The sequence below is a fragment of the Rana temporaria genome, chromosome 3 (genome assembly GCF_905171775.1).
Source record: "Rana temporaria chromosome 3, aRanTem1.1, whole genome shotgun sequence".
Taxonomy (NCBI): domain Eukaryota; kingdom Metazoa; phylum Chordata; class Amphibia; order Anura; family Ranidae; genus Rana; species Rana temporaria.
In genome coordinates, this window is record NC_053491.1 from 215,948,025 (window position 1) to 215,966,992 (window position 18,968).

Sequence of the window (18,968 nt, forward strand, 5' to 3'; positions counted from 1 at the left end):
ACTGCCGCTGCCCTTAATAAGATCAAAAACCACTTTGATTTTGATTTTAAATTACATTTTAAAAGTGTTCTGTGTAATTTTAGCAGTGAAAATGTAATGACTGATTCTACAAGGACGTAGAAAGCGATATTATGTCTAAACCTGCATAAAAGTACAATTTAACAGATACATCTTAGGCAGCAGGATTTTATGTTCTTCTGCTAATAGATATATTATTTAAAGCAATGGCAACCATTTCAGGGATTCTTAACGAGTGATAGGCCAGCGGGAAAAATCCCAGTCATATCAAAACGTAATTGTTTTGTAACTATGCATGTATCACTTTCCAGGAGAAAGGATGCAGAAATTTGCATTTTAACTAACTTAAGTTGTGATAAATAACTAAAATTTAGCTGTTTGTCTCCATTAGTAATTAAGAAAGCCCCGAAACAATGTTCTCTGCTGGCGTTTTTTTCATCAGATTTTAGTGTAGCCTCCAGTCTGTTTGTAATTGCACTTTACTGTAGGCAGCTCGCCTCAAAGCACAGAGCATATGGCATCCTCACAGGACTGGATATCATTTTTTTCAACGATGTGCAAGTCAGTTGGTCACTGCCTGTCTCTTCGGAATAATTGAAACAGCTGATCTAATCCATTTTGGAGGTGAGAAATTCTCTTTTGTCTTTGTCCTGAACATTGTGCTGAATATTGTGGAGGAATGTGAATGTAGAGAATATCAAGTGGAAATAAATGAGACATTTGTTTTGCCTTAAAACACGTATTATACAACATACAATGCGAAAGTAAATAAACTGGAGTGTGGTTTCTTCTAATTAAAATATCCCAAATGACGCTGACAGTTAATGATGCTCAATTAGTCCTAAGTATTAACGCCACACAGATGCTTATCTAAAACATTTGAAGTTTCACTTAGAAGGTGCATTTGATCTTCTAATATACCATTTTAACCTTCAATACTTTCAGACAGTACATTTTTAATAAAGATAAATTAAAGATTCAGGTAATACTCACAGAGGAGATTATCTGGATTAAGGTGGAAGGCAAAAGTCTAAGTACAATTTATTTATTAAAAATAAATAAGTTACATACTGAAACCTAGCCCAGGGCCTTTGGTGCATTTTGTAAGGACATTTTTTTTTTTCAAATAAAATTGATTTGCCAAGTGAATTTAAACAAAGGTATTCTTATTTCTGTAACTTTCCACTTAGCAGAGATTCTATTTTGGGTTCATTGTCTTAACTTTCAGATGTGAACCTGTTAAACAATATGACTTGACAATGTTGCATTAATTTAGATGAAATTAATACCCAATTTAGAATTCTCCTCTACTGTAGCAAAGGCTTTTGTCCAGTCTGCACAAATAATCTCTATGGAAACTGTTCCTGTGGCACAGGAATTATTTCATTAGGTATGTATTGCCTTTCTTTTTCATAAAATCAATAAGGAGAGTAGCCCACAACATTCCAAGAGAAATGAGCACATCGTCAGCGTTCTCTCACAGTATACGTTTTAATTAAGGTCTAATTAAGAATATGAAGGAATGGCAAAAATAATTGCAAATGTAGATTTATGTAAAGTAATAGGAATAAAGTCAGATTTTAAACTACTTGGTTATGCCATCTCAGGTCATATACCACAAAATAGAAGCATATTCATTTGTCTTGTGGCTTTGTTTGTTTCTTCTAAAGCGAGAATTATTAATCTTCTGGAGCTATGTCACAACCTTTTGATCGCATACCAAGTTTATGAGCTTGGAGAAAAGCCAAGCCACTACTGCAGCTTGTGTTGAAAGAAACTTTTAGTTCATGGTACACTAGACACTTGGATTTAGTTTCTAACACAAAAGATTGTGTGAACGTACCAATACAATCATGCAGGACCCTAAAGGAAATCTAGACAGCAATTTCTCAAACCTCTCCTACGGTCTCAGGTTTCTTAGTTAATTGCCCTAAACTATTCTTATGAAAATGTGGTGGCATTCATTGCCAAACACTGGGCATCCAAAAATCCTAGTATGTCAGTAGAGACCTGCTAACCATTGATATGGGTTAACTCTCTCAGGTATGTTAACATCTTTATTTGTCAGTCTAAACAAGCCAACAAACCTCAAACCTATACACGTTATCTGAACTGTAACAGTAGATCAATATTAACACCTGTCACCCACAGTTACAACATTACAGTGCATTAAATGAATAATCACGTGTAGAAAAATAAAATCAGTGGAAACTAAACTAAAAAAAATCTTCCAGTAGGGCATAAGTGCTAATAAAGAAACACGTATTTAAAAATGCATTAGAGCTATATTTCTAACTCTTTTAAAGTGCCAGAAAAATTAGTCTGGCACAAATGAATTTGACACCATTGTACGTGAAACATCTGATGACTTTACAATACAAAGTTTTGTAATCCTCTAATTAGATAGTTACACAATCATAAAAGCTTTAGTAAGGTTAAAGCTAAACTCCAGGCACCTAGAAAAGACAGACTTAGTGCAGCTCTGTCATCATCAATACATCATTAATGTCCAACTCCAAGGAAAGAAATTATATGTAAATAGTGAATTGTTCATGAATTACCTTACTCCTCAATTTTGATTCCAAACACCTCTTCCTAGGCCATCCTGCAGTGTCATGAATCAAGGTTACAGTTTCCGATATGAATCAAGCTAATTTCCTGCCTGGGGGACTAGGCATATTTCCATGCTTGTAGTCGTTTTGAGCACTGGTCCCCTTACCAACATTATAAGTTCTCCTGCCTCTGGAGAGAGGACCTAACCACTACAAGTGTCACCTCCACCAATAGGAGCTGTCCACACCTTCTTTGGACACGCCAAAAAAAGGCCCACAGAAAGTAAAGAGAAGAGAAAAGGATCATCATGTGACCATGGCTTTAGAATGAACTTTTGCAAATTCATTGATAGAGAATCAGTATGCCTATTACTTAACAGCTTGCCGACCAGCCGCCGTCGTTTTACGGCGGCAGGTCGGCTCCCCTGTGCGAGAGCATGTAGCTATACGTCGGTTCTCGCGCAGGCCACTAGGGGCGCGCCACCACTCTCTCCCGACTCTCGTGCGCGTGCCCGGCGGGCGCGATCGCCGCTGGGCACACGTGATCGCTTGTTACAGAGCGGGGACCGGGAGCTGTGTGTGTAAACACACAGCTCCCGATCCTGTCAGGGAGAGAAATGCTGATCTTCTGTTCATAGAACGTATGAACAGAAGATCAGTCATTTCCCCTAGTGAGGCCACCCACCCTACAGTTAGAACACACCCAGGGAACATACTTAACCCCTTCCCCGCCCCCTAGTGTTAACCACTTCACTGCCAGTGGCATTTTTATAATAATCCAATGCATTTTTATAGCACTGATCGCTATAAAAATGCCAATGGTCCCAAAAATGTGTCAAAAGTGTCTGAAGTGTCCGCCATAATGTCGCAGTACCGAAAAAATATCGCTGGTCGCCGCCATACTAGTAAAAAAAAAATATTAATAAAAATGCCAAAAAAATACCCCCTATTTTGTAAACGCTATAACTTTTGCGCAAACCAATCGATAAGCGCTTATTGCGATTTTTTTAACGAAAAATATGCAGAAGAATATGTATCGGCCTAAACTGAGGAAAAAAATGTTTTTTTATATATTTTTGGGGGATATTTATTATAGCAAAAAGTAAAACATATTAATTTTTTCAAAATTGTCACTCTATTTTTGTTTATAGCGCAAAAACTAAAAACCGCAGAGGTGATCAAATACCACCAAAATAAAGCTCTATTTGTGGGGAAAAAAGGACGCCAATTTTGTTTGGGAACCACGTCGCACGACCGCGCAATTGTCAGTTAAAGCGACACAGTGCCGAATCGCAAAAAGTGCTCTGGTCTTTGACCAGCAATATGGTCCGGGGGTTAAGTGGTTAACAGACAGCATCATAGTTACATAGAGTAGTAACACAAGATTTGCGACTCCATTTAGTTCAACCAATAAAAGGGAAGACTTTTTATTTATTTTTTTACAGTCCTTTATACACAATCCTTTACCCACATTTGATCCAGAGGAAGGAAAAAAACAGCAAGGCATGATTCAATTTGCTGCAGCAGGGAAATAAATGAATTCCTGATCCTCCAAGAGGCAAATGGATATTCCCTGGATCAACTTTATCTATAAATATCAGCATCCAGTTATATTATGTACATTTAGGAAATAACCCAGCCTTTTTTAACGCAATCTTCTGGATAGAACCAGCTGTTGATGGAGTCTATTCCACATTTTCACAGCTCTTACTGTGAAGAAACCTTTTTAATATTTGGAGATTAAATCTCTTTTCCTCTAGACATAAAGAGTGCCCCCTTGTCCTCCGTGATGACCTTAAAGTGAATTTACCCCCATCCCCCTGGTGGAGATTTAGATAAAATGATTCTACAGAGAGAATGTCATTTGATTTTCATTTTAAAAACTAGCAAGAAAACAGGGCTTAATGGAAAAATAAGCTATTTCCCCTTTTTATAAATAAATCATAGCTCTTTCTCACATCCCCACTGACCTCTGCCCCCAACCTTCTAGCAACCCTAGACCAATTTTCTGCTCTGTCTGGCCTAGTAATCAACCCGCAGAAATCCAGAGCCCTAAACATATCTTTGCCCCCATCAATCCTCTCACAGGTCCTCCCGTTTCCATCGTCTCCTCACTCTATCCCTTATCTTGGAATCAAATTGACAGCTGACACTGCTGATTTATATTCAGCTAACTACCCTCTTATGCTAACTAATTTAACTGGTCTCTTGTCCACATGGTCGGTTCTGCTCCTGGCATGGATGGGTCGCATCAATGTAGTCAAAATGGCAATCTTGCCAAACATCTTATACCTGTTTTGGGTATTATCAATTCCCTCCACATTTTCCACATTTTCTGAGAATATTACAACGCCATGTGCTCACCTATGTTTGGGGCAAAACTAGACCATGGATAGCTAAAACAATTTTATATTGCACCAAATACAAAAGGTGGCCTAGGGCTCCCAAATGTCTCAATTTTTTACCCGGCATGGTCTTCCCACTCATTGTTTCATACCTTGTATTCAGTCAACCTTATCCGTGCGTATCAGTTCACTACTCCTGATTAGGGATGAGCTTCGAGTTCGAGTCGAACTCATGTTTGACTCGAACATTGCCTGTTCACCTGTTCGGCGAACAACGAACAATTTGAGGTGTTCGCGGCAAATTCGAAAAGCCGCGGAACACCCTGTTAAAGTCTATGGGAGAAATCTAAAGTACTAATTTTAAAGGCTAATATGCAAGTTATTGTCCTAAAAAGTGTTTGGGGACCTGGGCCCTGCCCCAGGGGACATCTATCAATGCAAAAAAAGTTTTAAAAACTGACGTTTTTTCGGGAGCAGTGAATTTAATAATGCTTAGAGTGAAACAATAAAAGTGAAATATTCCTTTAAATTTCGTACCTAGGGGCGGTGTAAAGTTAGCATGTGAAATAGCACATGTTTCCAGTACTTAGAACTGTCCCTGCACAAAGTGTCATTTCTGAAAGAAAAAAAGACATTTAAAAACGGACTTGCGGCTATAATGAATTGTCGGCTCCCGGCAATTCAGAGAGGATTCATTCATAAAAACAAAAAAAACGTGGGGGTCCCACCAAATTTAATTACCAGGCCCTTCAGGTCTGGTATGGATATTAAGGGGAACCCCGCCCTCAATTTTAAAAAAAAATGACGTGGGGTTCCCCCCAAATATCCATTCCAGACCCTTCAGGTCTGGTGTGGATTTTAAGGGGAACTCCACCCCAATTTTTTTAAAAAAATGGTGTGGAATTCCCCCAAAAATTCACACCAGACCCCTTATCTAAACACGTTAACCTGGCCGGCCGCAGAAAAGAGGGGGGGACAGAGTGCGGCCCCCTCTCCTGAATCGTACCAGGCCACATGCCCTCAACATGGGGAGGATGTCCCCATGTTGATGGGGACAAGGGCCTCATCCCCACAACCCTTGCCCGGTGGTTGTGGGGGTCTGCGGGCGGGGGGCTTATCAGAATCTGGAAGACCCCTTTAACAAAGGGGACCCCCAGATCCTGCCCCCCCTATGTGAATTGGTAATGGGGTACAAGACACTTACACCTGTCGGATCTTAGGGATATCTATGCGTAACTGATTCTCTGAATCAGGCGCATAGATACGACCGAGCGCACTCAGCGATACGACAGAATCACAGATAGTACAGAATTCAGAGATGGTGAGGAAGAAGCAACACAAGGAACCAATCAGGGGTGCTGCAGGATGATAGGAGAAGGGAAAAAAGTGAGAGAGCTCATCAATGTGTCAATTCTCTTTTTCACAGCCCATTCAGAGGGTGGGGAGACCTGTATCTAAAACTGAAACAGAGAAAGATCAGGACTCTTCTAGTGTTAGACAAACCAGTGTTGTGGGGCAGAGCTGTGTAAATTTCCGGACTGGACAGAAATACATATCTTTTGGCGAGCACAACAGCACTCTTAAGGTATACAGTGGTATACAGTGGGAAAGATTACTAAAACTGGAGCATGCAAAATCTGGTACAGTGTCAGAATAGAAACCAATCAGCTTCCAGATTTTATTGCCAAAGCTTAATTAAGCAAGCTGAAGTTTGAAGCGAATTGGTTAACATGCACAGCTGCATCCGATTTCAAAAGCTTCAGTTTAAATAAATCTCCCCCAGTATTTCAATGGCATAAGTAAACCAGAAGCAGCACTGAATAAAATGTGTTTATACCAATATTCAGAAAGGCTGGGAACTAAAAATTTAAAGTGGAGGTTCACCCAAAATTAAACCTCCGCTTTTGGAACCCTCCCCCCCTCCGGTGTCACATTTGATACCTTTCAGGGGGAGGGGGTGCAAATACCTGTATAAAACAGGTATTTGCACCACTTCCGGGTATAGACTCCTGCGTCAAGCCCCCCCCCTTTCGTTGTGTTCTGGGAAACACTCGGCTCCCAGAACACAACGGGAACCATTGGGAACTGCACAGCATGACTGGCAGTAGGGAACCGGGCAGTAAAGCCGCAGCACTTCACTTCCCGATTCCCTTACAGAGGATGTCGGCAGGGGAAGCCGAGAGCCGAGCTACCGCTCAGCTTCAGCGGGCGACTTGGAGAGGTAAGTGTTAGTTTTTTAAAAGTCAGCAGCTCCTGTATATGTAGCTGCTGACTTTTAAAAAAAACAATTTTCAGGTGAATCCCCGCTTTAAGATCCTTTTGGCATTCTTTTTTACAGTTTGTGAAATAGACTTCCTCAATAACTGCTTCCAGTACACAAAGTTTAAATAGCCGCACATATTTGTAAGAAGTAACACTATAGTATAATTCAGGAAGGTAAATAATTGCTTTTAGGGATTAAAAAGGATATTTTTGCATGTTGAAACTACCTGAACCATGCATTATAAGGTTTTTTTTCACATTACTCTTGATCAACTGCAGAGTTTTTCAAGCTCGGTCTGTTAAACTGCCCAAAAAATATATTTTGTTTCTTGCAGCTTATCAATCCTTAAATGTCATGCTGCATTAGTTTCATTTCTTAGGTTTTTTTCACCTGGTGATCCAGCCAGTTATCCTCAGGAGACATTTAAAGACTATTGCTCCTTTAGAAGGCACCTCATGGACTTTAGTACATTTTACCCAAATCTTCTGATTTTTACAGCAAATTTTGGAGAAAATAAAACTCTAAATTTTGCTAATCTCTATTACGGCGATCCACGACGGTTTTTCGCGTTCGCTACGTCGCCGCTAGTCTAGTTTCCCGTCGCAAAGTTAGTCGTCGTTTTGGGTGCCTTAACTTTACACAGCACAGTAAAGTAGGTCCGGCGCGGGAGCGCGCCTAATTTATATGGCACACGCCCATTTAAATCACGCGGGCCCATAAACTTTTATGGCATTCCAGTCTTAGTTTAGTCCGTAAGGTTCAATATTGTGTTGGCCCATTCTTTGCAGCTATTACAGCTTCAACTCTTCTGGAAAATCTTTGACCATTCTCCAGTCAAGTTCCTCCACCCCAAACTTGCTCATCCATGTGTTTATGGACCTTGCTTTGTGCACTGGTCCAAATCATTTGGTGGAGGGGGGATTATGGTGTGGGGTTGGTTTTTTTTAGGGGTTGGGCTTCGCCCCTAAGTGAAGGGAACACTTATGGTGTCAGCATACCAAGACATTTTGGACAATTTCATGCTCCCAACTTTTGGGAACAGTTTGGGGATTTCCCCTTCTTGCTCCTACATGACTGTGCACCAGTGCTCAATCAAGGTCCATAAAGGCATGGATGAGCGAGTTTGAGTTGGAGGAACTTGACTGGCCTGCACAGAGTCCTGACCTCAACGTGATAGAACATCTTTGGGATGAATTAGAGCAGAGACAGCGTGTCAGGCCTTCTTATCCACATGAGTGCCTGATCTCACAAATGCGCTTCTGGAAGAATGGTTAAACATTCCCATAGACCTTGTGGACAACCTTCCCGGAAGCATTAAAGTTAAACAACTTTTTCTATGTACACATTTCTCTCAAATAATGTTCACAAATCTGTCTAAATCTGTGTTTGCTCTCCTTTGCTGAGATAATCCATCCACCTCACAGGTGTGGCATATCCAGATGCTGATTAGACAGCATGATTATCGCACAGGTGTGCCTTAGGCTGGCCACAATAAAAAGGCACTCTAAAATGTGCAGTTTCACTGTATTGGGGGGGTCCGGAAGGTCCGAAAACCAATCAGCATCTGGTGTGACCACCATGACACGCAGGACTCTGTGCTAAAGCCAGTTGTGAGGTGACGTCACAGACCCGCCAAGGATTGGGAAAGATTATGACCATATGGCCGGGATCCGCCCACATGCCTGGACCGGCAACCGGCTCAACCTCTCAACAAATAGCGGGAGGGCAGAGCAGAGAGCTGACAGCCACTAGTCCTCTGCTCAGGGTGCTCTGAGAACTGAGCGATTGGCTGTGTTTGATGACTCGGTTCACACTCTTAGAGCCAGCGGGCAGCTGGGGACAGATGCTCCATCCATCTAGGTGAGTATGATTTCAAAAGATTGAATTGACAACTGAAACCATCCATCCTTTTGTATGCACTATTAGGTGCAAATAATATTGTTCTACTCTTTTTATTGCTGTTTGTGTGATGCTGAGGTGATTCACCCCTCTATTTGTCCTGGTGACTACTTTCCCCAAGCAGGAGCCGAGGAAAAATATTTAACAGAGAACACAAATCAGCTTCCAGTTTTTATTGTCAAATGCGTGCAACTAAACCCCTGTTTTTAACGCCCTGTTAGACAGGTGAATTTGGTTGGTTGCTGATTGGTTGGTAAGTTGAGCTTGGAAATTCTGTGTGTTTTTTGACATGCGTTCGCCCCTTCCAGTGCTCCTTGCTGTGAGGACCAGTTATAGGTAGGGGCATTGACTGTTGTTTTTTTTAATTGTCAAAGCTTAATTAAACAAGCTAAAGTTAGATTGCTTTTGGCGCTGCTCAAAGTAGAGATGAAATAGCAGCCTCAGCCTACCCTGGTGCATACCACTCCACCCACTGAGGCATCAGGGTATGTGGTTTTGTGGAGACGTGTAGGCTGAGGCTGCTATACATCATTTATTCACCTAGGCTCGGCAGGAGTAGCGACGATCCTTTCCCTTTACAAGCTGAAGTTAGAATCTGATTGGCTACCATGCACAGCGGCAACAGATTCTCAGTGCTCCAGTTTTAGTAAATCTACACCTTACAGTATTCTATTGACAATTGTCTAAGGGGGTATTTACTGTAACTGTGGGGAGGTTTTTCTTTTTACTTCAAGTTGTATCTGCAAGGCCTGAAGTGAAATTTATCCAGTGGGACCCCAAGAAAAAAAATCCTAAGTAGATTTAACCCCCCTGGCGGTATTTCCGAGTCTGACTCGGTGAGATTTTTTGGCTACGATCGGTAACCCCGAGTCAGACTCGGGCTCCCCTCGCTGAATCCACAGGCAGTGTTTACTTACTTTGTCCCTGGATCCAGCGATGCCACCGCGCTGTGTGAGCGAGCGGGACCTCGCTCGATTCACACAGTGTCCTCCTGTGCCGCCGATCTCCGTTCCCTGCGACGTTACGACGCACGGGAGTGGAGAACGGCACCAAATTCAAAAAGGTAAACAAACACAATACATACAGTATACTGTAATCTTATAGATTACAGTACTGTATGTAAAAAATACACACACCCCTTGTCCCTAGTGGTCTGCCCAGTGTCCTACATGTACTTGTATATAATAAAAACTGTTCTTTCTGCCTGCAAACTGTAGATTGTCCATAGCAACCAAAATTGTCCCTTTATGTCAAAAATGGATATAGAGCAGCTAGAAAACAGCAATAATAAATTATAATCACTTGCAGAATTGTGCGATAGCGATTTGTGGGGAAATTCGTCATAAAAAAATAAAAGTAATGACAGCGACAATTCTGCAACTGAGAAAATGTCAGTGATTTTGAGTTGATTACATTATTGAATAATTTTTATTATAATTATATTATTATTTGTTATAATTATTTATAATTATTTATTATATTATAATTTATAATTTTGTTTTTTAAAAAATGTCATACCCGGGATGCCTACTAGACTCTTGTTTGGTCAGATTTAAATGAGTTATTCCTAAGAATTACAGGCCTACAGTATAAAACGCCAAATTTCCTTGCAAATAATGGTACCGCTTTCAGCACCTTTTTTTCTGAAATAATCATACCGCTAGGGAGGTTAAATACCGTACGCTTATAACTATGTTTTCAGCGCATCAAAAATGTATTTTATTTAATTTTTTTTACTGCCTGTGTCACTTTGGGGAATTGTTTTCCTTCACTTCCTTATATTCCAACTCTATTGACAACTCAAAGATTCAGGTCCAGTGACAACAGCCATCATAAAAGTAGTAAAACAACTCCCTAGCAGAAATACAGACAACTTCCGTACTTTATCCAAAGTGAAAAACTGTTGAGAATTTTAGAAGTCACTGAGATGTTCAGAACGTATAAAGGGTAGGTCTACAGAGGGTCAACTTTCTCTTTGAGCTTAGTCATTTACACAACTACATGTAGGATTTATTGAAGCATATAAAGAATGTTTTGGCAGTTTATGCAAGTGATCATCGGTCTTTGCTTTTTTATTGTGAACACTTCACGCACATTGCCAGCGTGTTATCCTTGGATTTCAACAAAATGCAATGCTGCTTTAGCTCTGTTCATCCTGTGGTGAATAGCCATCAACACAAACGCATAATAAGGCACAGTTTGAACGTTCACAAGGCCATAGGTCACCTTTTTATTCTTTCAGGTCTTCACAGGAAATGATTAGAGAAACACTGTCCTTGTAAAAACAGTTGTAGTTTTCACATAATGACAAAACTGCTCATAAAATTCACATTAGTCTGTTTATCAAATTTTTTTGTCAAATAGCTTTAGCTAGTGTGAATACATAGTTGTCAGGTCACAGTGTAATGTCATTTAGACTATTTGACATGCGTGCTTCAACTGGTTTACACAACTGTATATTGTGTTACAGAGCAACTCTAGGCAACAAGTAAAATCAGTTACTGAACTTCTATCCAGAAAGGACAACAAACCTTAAAACATGTCAAAACAGAAATATGGGAGCTGCCATTGCTGGGACAATCAGAAGAACAGAGGTCATCTGATCAGTCTGATAGTTGCTGCTTAGGAATGCCTGATCATATACACGTAGTGGTTGATTTACAAAAAGCAAATAGACTGTGCACTTTGCTACAGAGCTTATTAAATGAGCAGACACTCTGCTGACTTCCATCATCTAATCATGTGCAAGCACAAAAGTGTTTTTTTCTTTTTTTTCTTGCACGCGATTGGATATTCTTTGCAAAGTGAAGCTTTACCTCATTTAGACCCCTTTCACACTGAGGAGTTTTTCAGGCGGTACAGCGCTAAAAATAGCGCTGCTATACCGCCTGAAAAACTCCTTCACTGCATACCCAATGTGAAAGCCCGAGGGCTTTCACACTGAGGCGATGCGCTGGCGGGAGAGAAACAAATCTCCTGTCAGCAGCATCTTTGGAGCGGTGAGAGGAGCGGCGTGTACACCTCTCCTTCACCGCTCCTTCCCATTTAAAACAATAGGAAATCGCGGCAATACGCTAGCAGGGGTTAATACCGCTATTTTTAGCCACTGCGGCTCCTGCTCCAATGTGAAAGGGTCCTTACTGAGCTCTGGAGCAACTGCCCTTGTAGAAGGCAAGTACACTTTGCAAAGTGCACAGTCTATTTACCTTTTGTAAATCAACTCCATAATCTCATATTCTAAGTGCTCGGCTTATGCTTATTAAGCACAAAAGAGTAAGGACAGAAAAAGACTCAGGGCCAGATCCACGTAGCGGATCGTAATTTTAGTAACGCTACGCCGCCGCAACTTTGAGAGGCAAGTGCTGTATTCACAAAGCACTTGCCTCTAAAGTTACGGCGGCGTAGCATAAATCTGCCGACGTATGGGTGCGGAATTCAAATGTTAAAGATGTGGGCGTGTTTTATGTTAATTTTACTTGACCCGACGTAAATGACGTTTTTTCTGAACGGCGCATGCGCCGTCCGTGGGGGTATCCCAGTGCGCATGCTCGAAATTAACCGCAACAAGCCAATGCTTACGACATGAACGTCATTCTATGCAAAGCCCTATTCGCGAATGACTTACGCAAACAATGTAAAATTTTCAAAATTTTACGCGGGAACGACGTCCATACTTAACATAGGATACGCCTCATATAGCAGGGGTAACTATACGCCGAAAAAAGCCTTCCGGAAACTACGCAAAAAAATGCGCCGCCGGACATACGTTCGTGGATCGCCGTATCTAATCGACGGAAACGCCACCTAGCGGCCAGCGTAAATATGCACCTTAGATCCGACGGCGTACTAAGACATACGCCAGTCGGATCTAGGCCAGCTTCAGGCGTATCTTGTTTTGTGGATACAAAACAAAGATACGCCGGAGCAAACTAGAAGTTACGCGGCGTATCAATAGATACGCCAGCGTAACTTCTTTGTGGATCTGGCCCTCAAAGTGTAACTCCAATTTTGTTAAGAAAAAAATTATCCCTTTTAGGTGATGTGCATTGCAAGTATCTTAAGAAACTAGTAGCAGAGTCCAGCTGTTTCTGTTATTTAGAAAAAGTGTCTTGTTCTACTATGTCCTAGGACAGGAGTAGGCAACCTGCGGCCCTTCAGCTGTTGCAGAACTGCAAGTCCCATCATGCCTCTGAGAGTAATTGTAACTGCCAGCCTTCCAATGTCTCATGGGAAATGTAGTTTCACAACAGATGGAGGGCCAAAGGATGCCTACCCCTGTCCTACTGTAGGATATCTGGCTCCTGAATGGGAGTGTCTGTGTTCAATCTAATCAGCTGATGCACTTGCATTCTTCTAGTGAGGAAATAGTGTCTCTACCCCTTTAGAAGTACTTAACCCTCAGAGAGTATCTCAATATAATTAAAAAATATATATAATTTGTATTGCAAAGAAAGCTTAAATTGACTTGTATGTTAGTGCAGGCTTTTGTGAAAATCAGTAAGCCAATCACACAAGCAAGAAGTCACATTTCTGGGGAAGTTATGTACACCAGCTGTTTACAGAATGCATACAGGTTGCCATATTGCATTGGATTTTACAGAAAACTACAGTGGCTGCAGATTGAAAAAGACATGTCAGTTTTAATAAAGTAAAATTGCAATATGGTTTGTGTAGCAATTGTATATGCATTCTTTATATTTACAATTTTTTTTTTTTCATAAAATTTGAGTTACCCTTTAAGCTTAAGACACACGTTCAACCTTTTGAAGCTACCAATAACTATGTAGTGCATGATCCTACCTAACTGGAATACAGATTATGTGAGTTGTCTAGGCAGGTCCTGATATTACATAGTTTTGGTGAACTAATTGTACAGTCAGATTGTAAAATGTATAATGAGCTGCAGTGGTATACTGAGTCTGTCTTTTAACCTTTGTGGTTTATACTTAACTTTTACTTCAACAGTAAGACCTGGTTCACACAGGGGCGACCTGTCAATCGACTTAGCCGCCTGACAAGTCGCACTCCATTCTGTACAATAGAACCGTTCTAATAGGAGCGACTCAAGTCGCTCAGACTTAGAAAAAGGTTCCTGTACTACTTTGGGGTGACTTCAGAGTGGCTTGCGACTTTGAAGCCGCCCCTGTGTGAACCGGCACTAAATGAATTTAAACATGTATGATATTAACATAGGTTTACATTCAAACAAGGTTAAAAAAATTAAGAAAAAAAGTTAAATCAGAAAAAGACAGACTTCAGGACCGCATTGTCATTTCCTGCCTCTCATTCTAGTATTTTGTCAAACTTTAGGTGCCCTATGACACCCTGACAGTCCAATTTCATCTACTATGTAGGCTCAGATAAACTAAAGCTGAAGTTCTTAACTCAGAAAGTCCACGTAGTTAACTTGTTACATTTAAGTGGACTTGTTTTGCAATGTTAAAGGTGTTTCACTACTCACTCAAGCAGTGCCGGGATCCCAGGGCAAACATGCCAAATTGCCCCCCCACCAAGATTTATGATTATGCTTCAACAAACACCCCCCCCCAAAAAAAAATTGAGCACCAATCTGCATGCTCCACATAAGCATAAATCCCCCCTTCCTCCCGGTAAGAATCCATGCCCTGCTGAAATCCCCTCTCTTGGCACAAATCTTTGCCCCACTCCTACCCCCCAGCTCAAATTCTCTCTCTCCCCATTTGCCCTCAACACAAATTGCCTCTTCCCCAAAAAAAACTCCCCCTCCTAGCATAAATCCTCCACCCTGCAAATTTCCCCATCAAGCACAAAACCTCTGCCGCCATTTCAAATCCCCCCCAGCACAAATACCTCGTCCCTACTAGCATAAATCCCCCACCCCCCCAATAAAAATTCAGATCTTAGCACAAATCCCCCTTCCCTACCTTTTCTAGCAAAAACCCACCAAATATCACCTCCTAGCACAAATTCTCTTCAGCCACCCCCCCCTTCCAAAACAAATTCCCCCCAAATCACTGCTCCTAGTACACCTACCCACATTTCCCCTCCTAGAACAATTCTTACCCACTACCACCTTCCCCCAAATTCTCCTTTCCAACACAAATTCCCTCCCCCAATCTGCTTGTGGTTCCCCCTCTACCCCACATGATACCACAGTGAACAGGGCACCTCTTTTGCTTACCCCTTGTCCCGGCCCTGCACCCAAGTGTTTTCCCTAGTTAAAATGAGTGTTGAGATTGTACACAGAAATTGTACACTGATAACGTACATAATATTCATGTTCAATGGGCTGCCATCATTATCACTCCATATTCTCATGCCACACTTTCATTGGCCCTCTCTTGTAATTTGTGTGCATTGTTTGGTGGTGGTTAGAGTGCTTTACTTTCACCTTATAGTGCTCTATGGAGAAATATAAGAAACAAAACCATACAGTGGCAGACAGCTTTGGTGCAGAGAGGACCAGTGAGGACAGGTGTTTTGACAGTCACAGAGACAGTGGGCTGAGGAATATAGTAATACCAATGGTACTATATTATATGAAAAACTGAGCTTTGAAACATTTCATGTGACCTGAGGTATACCAGTTTGGTTTCTATTTTTTTTACCTAAGACTCTGTATGGAAATGTTCATGTTTCACTAGAGCATGTCCATTAAAGAGTAGGGATGTCTACCTATATGTCACTATTCCCATACAGTCACTCAGTAACCTGCAATAATTAGGAAATAAACTGTTACTATCATTCAATGTTGAAAAACATGGCACCTTTTATTGCGACACAATCAAATCCTTATGCCTTTGTTTCTAACATACCATTAAAAAGGCTGTAATTAATACAGGTCCAAAAACAATAAGTCTTGATTGTAATGCATTAATATATGTTTTACCTGTCTTCTTAAAATTGCAGACATAATTATTGTGTTTATGTTGCCTAGAAGAAAGGTAACCTTGCCAAACCTAAACCACTGTTCCGAAACACTACACCAGCTTAAGACATGAAATGCTTTGTCGTAGCCAGGGCTATCAGGAAGAACAAAAAAAACTCCTTTTGCAGGAAATTTTGATTAAAGCAAGACTTAAAAATAAAATTGTCTTGGTAAACATCCAACTTCATATGCCAGACCCTGTACAGTATAACAGCAGTTACATAGCAGTTAAAATATATTAATAATGTATATAAATGTATATATATAGTAGTTAGAAATACACAGGGGTGTGACTAGAAACAGGGCCCCAGAGGTACATTTTTTTAACAGAAAGAAAAAAAAACTTGACAACACCCTAATTACCACATGCATATGGAACAGGTCTTAAATATAAACATCCTACGAGGACAAATTTGTTTTAATGACTTTTTCTAGACACTTGTGGCCAGTAGACTGAATAGAATAATGGAGGAAGAATGCTCACTACCTAAGTCGTCAGTGGAAGGGAGAATTCCCCTTACCTTAGTGATCAAAATGAAGAAGCACGACCCCTTACATTGGTGGTCAATAGGAGGAAGAATGCCCTCTTACATTGGTGATCAGTAAAGTGGAGAATGCCTCATTGTTTTGGTGGTCAGCAGTTTAGGAATGCCCCTTAAGTTGGTGGTGCATGGGAGGAGGAATGTTCTCTTAAGTTGGTAGTCATTTGGAGAAATAATGGCCCAACACTAGTGGTCAGTGGGATGAAATATGTTCACTTATATAGGTGGTTAGTGGGGTAGAAGAATGTCCATATACATTTTAGTCAGTTAGGTAAAAAAAAATGTTTCTTTCAATTTATCCCTAACCTATGGCGGGGCATTTTCTGTTCTACTGACCACTAAGATTCTTTCTACTTACTAACAACTTAAGAAGGTTGGTGGCAAGTGGGATTAAAAATGCCACTTACAGTATGTGTTGTTAGTTAGGTGGCTTCAGGATAAAAGCCCCTTCTTTTACTGGTAGTAGTGGGAGTCATGCTGCATTATTGTCAGTGGGACTAAGAAAGATAGTTCTCTGCAGAGCCAAAATCAGTTTCATTAACACACACACACACACACACACACACACACACACACACACAAATACACTGTTTACTCTTGTAATCCCACAGGATCATTAGGTACAGCTGAGTAAATACTCTTCTCATCCATGCATTACTGCATCACTGGCCAGATTAGCGACAGGTGACATTTTGCATTGCTTCAGTCAGTTGCTAAGCAGCAGAGAGTGATGCATGGACACAGGTAAGTATTCTCCTGATTTGTATAGTGGTCCTGTCCCTGGCAGATTCTGTGATAAGTCCCTAGCACACATAAACTATGCACAATAAACACATGTATATACACAAAGGGGCTTGTTCACACAATTATGCTCCCTGAAGTACAATTTGCATCCAGAATTCTCTTCAAAGAGCATATGACAGGTTGTAAATAAGTGCTATATTGCCTCCTCACCAGCTGCTTTAACCTCTTGAACCTCACTGTAGAATGCTACAACTGCATGCATTGCATGCAGCTGCTGGGCACCAAGAGTGGCCCCATTCACTTGATTGGGACACATTCAGTGGGTGCTATTCCCACTGAAAACATCAGGGGGTAGAATTCCTGCCACACCCATGAAGGAAGGTATAGGGTATTGGTATTTTCTACCCAACAACTGCTAGTGTAAATGAGCCCTAACACACCACAGACTGCTTCCAGGGCCAATCATTTGCTGGGTCTCCCGCAAGTAATCACTAACGGCCCCATTCGCAAGTGTGAAAGGGGCCTCCATGTACATGGCAAGTGTAGCATGGCAAGTTTATTTGTTGCCATCGGATATTTCACACATTATTTTCCATATTAACTATTTACACATAATTGTAAAAAAAAAATACAGTTATGACCTTAAAGTGCAGCTATGGAAGTTCCAGTTTAGGAATGTTAAACACAGATGTAAATGAGTGTGTTGAGTATAACTTCAAACATGTTACTGTCAGGCTTTAGCGGTCTATCAACATGCTTCAAGCAGTGTTTGACATCCTCAAACTGGATCTAAAAGTTGATCTAAAAGCTTCAACAAAGCTGCCCAAAGCTTCTGAAAACGTTTCAAATACTTTGTAAAAACTTGCCTTAAACACTGCTCACTAAACTCCAATTGGAGCTTGAATATTCCTGATATCCTACAGTATAACACATGCAACTGGCCACTGAGGCACATGCATTGTGATATTAGAATGTCAGGGTGTTTGACTGATATTGATTTGAAGCTCAAAGGAGTATGCCAAGTCAGGGGACTACTAAAAAACACTACTACTACGGTACATGGAATTCCACTGAAACAGCTACTAGCTGATATTTATTTAGCAAAAGGTTGTCCGTTTCTTAAATTGTATTAATATTGAGAAATTCTTGAAGTACATGTTTATAAAGCTTGCCCCTACCTCACATGCCTGTGGAATTTCTTCTCCTTGATTGGTACAGCTTGAGTGAAGGCTCCATGTTGTAAAAGTTTTGGTTTCGCATTGGGTCCTGTCTATAATGAAAATGAAAATTATTTGAAAATGATCATATACCGCTTGACTGTGAATTAAAATGACTCAAACATTTCCTCAAGAATATGTCCAAATAGATACAACCATTTTAATGAATTCCTATGATAAAGGAAACACTTTACTTTAATCTTTTATATACAGGTTCCACAGTCTAAATTGCAGAAAGAAAGGGGTACAAAATGGGGTAGGGGTAAGAAAGTAATTACAATGCTTGCATTTAAAATAATACATTTATTGATGTACTGTATTATATATATGTATTATATATACAAAGATGTAATAATATGTACCTATTATATCTATTACCTATTTACCTATCATACCTATTATATCTACCCGATGGTCAGTTTTCAGATGCCTTAGTGCTGGAAATTGTCTCTGCTAAGCGCCTGAAAACCGCCTCCCATTT

The 18,968-nt window shown here is 40.6% G+C and overlaps 1 long non-coding RNA gene across 1 annotated transcript in view; it reads right to left on the reverse strand.

Annotated features, from left to right (window-relative positions):
• LOC120932097 overlaps positions 1–18,564 on the reverse strand; it is a 107,218-nt gene extending 88,654 nt beyond the window's left edge. The window contains exon 1 of the long non-coding RNA XR_005747925.1: positions 18,449–18,564. This is a non-coding gene — a long non-coding RNA (uncharacterized LOC120932097). The remainder of the gene's footprint in view (positions 1–18,448) is intronic.
• Between the last annotated feature and the right edge of the window lie 404 nt (positions 18,565–18,968).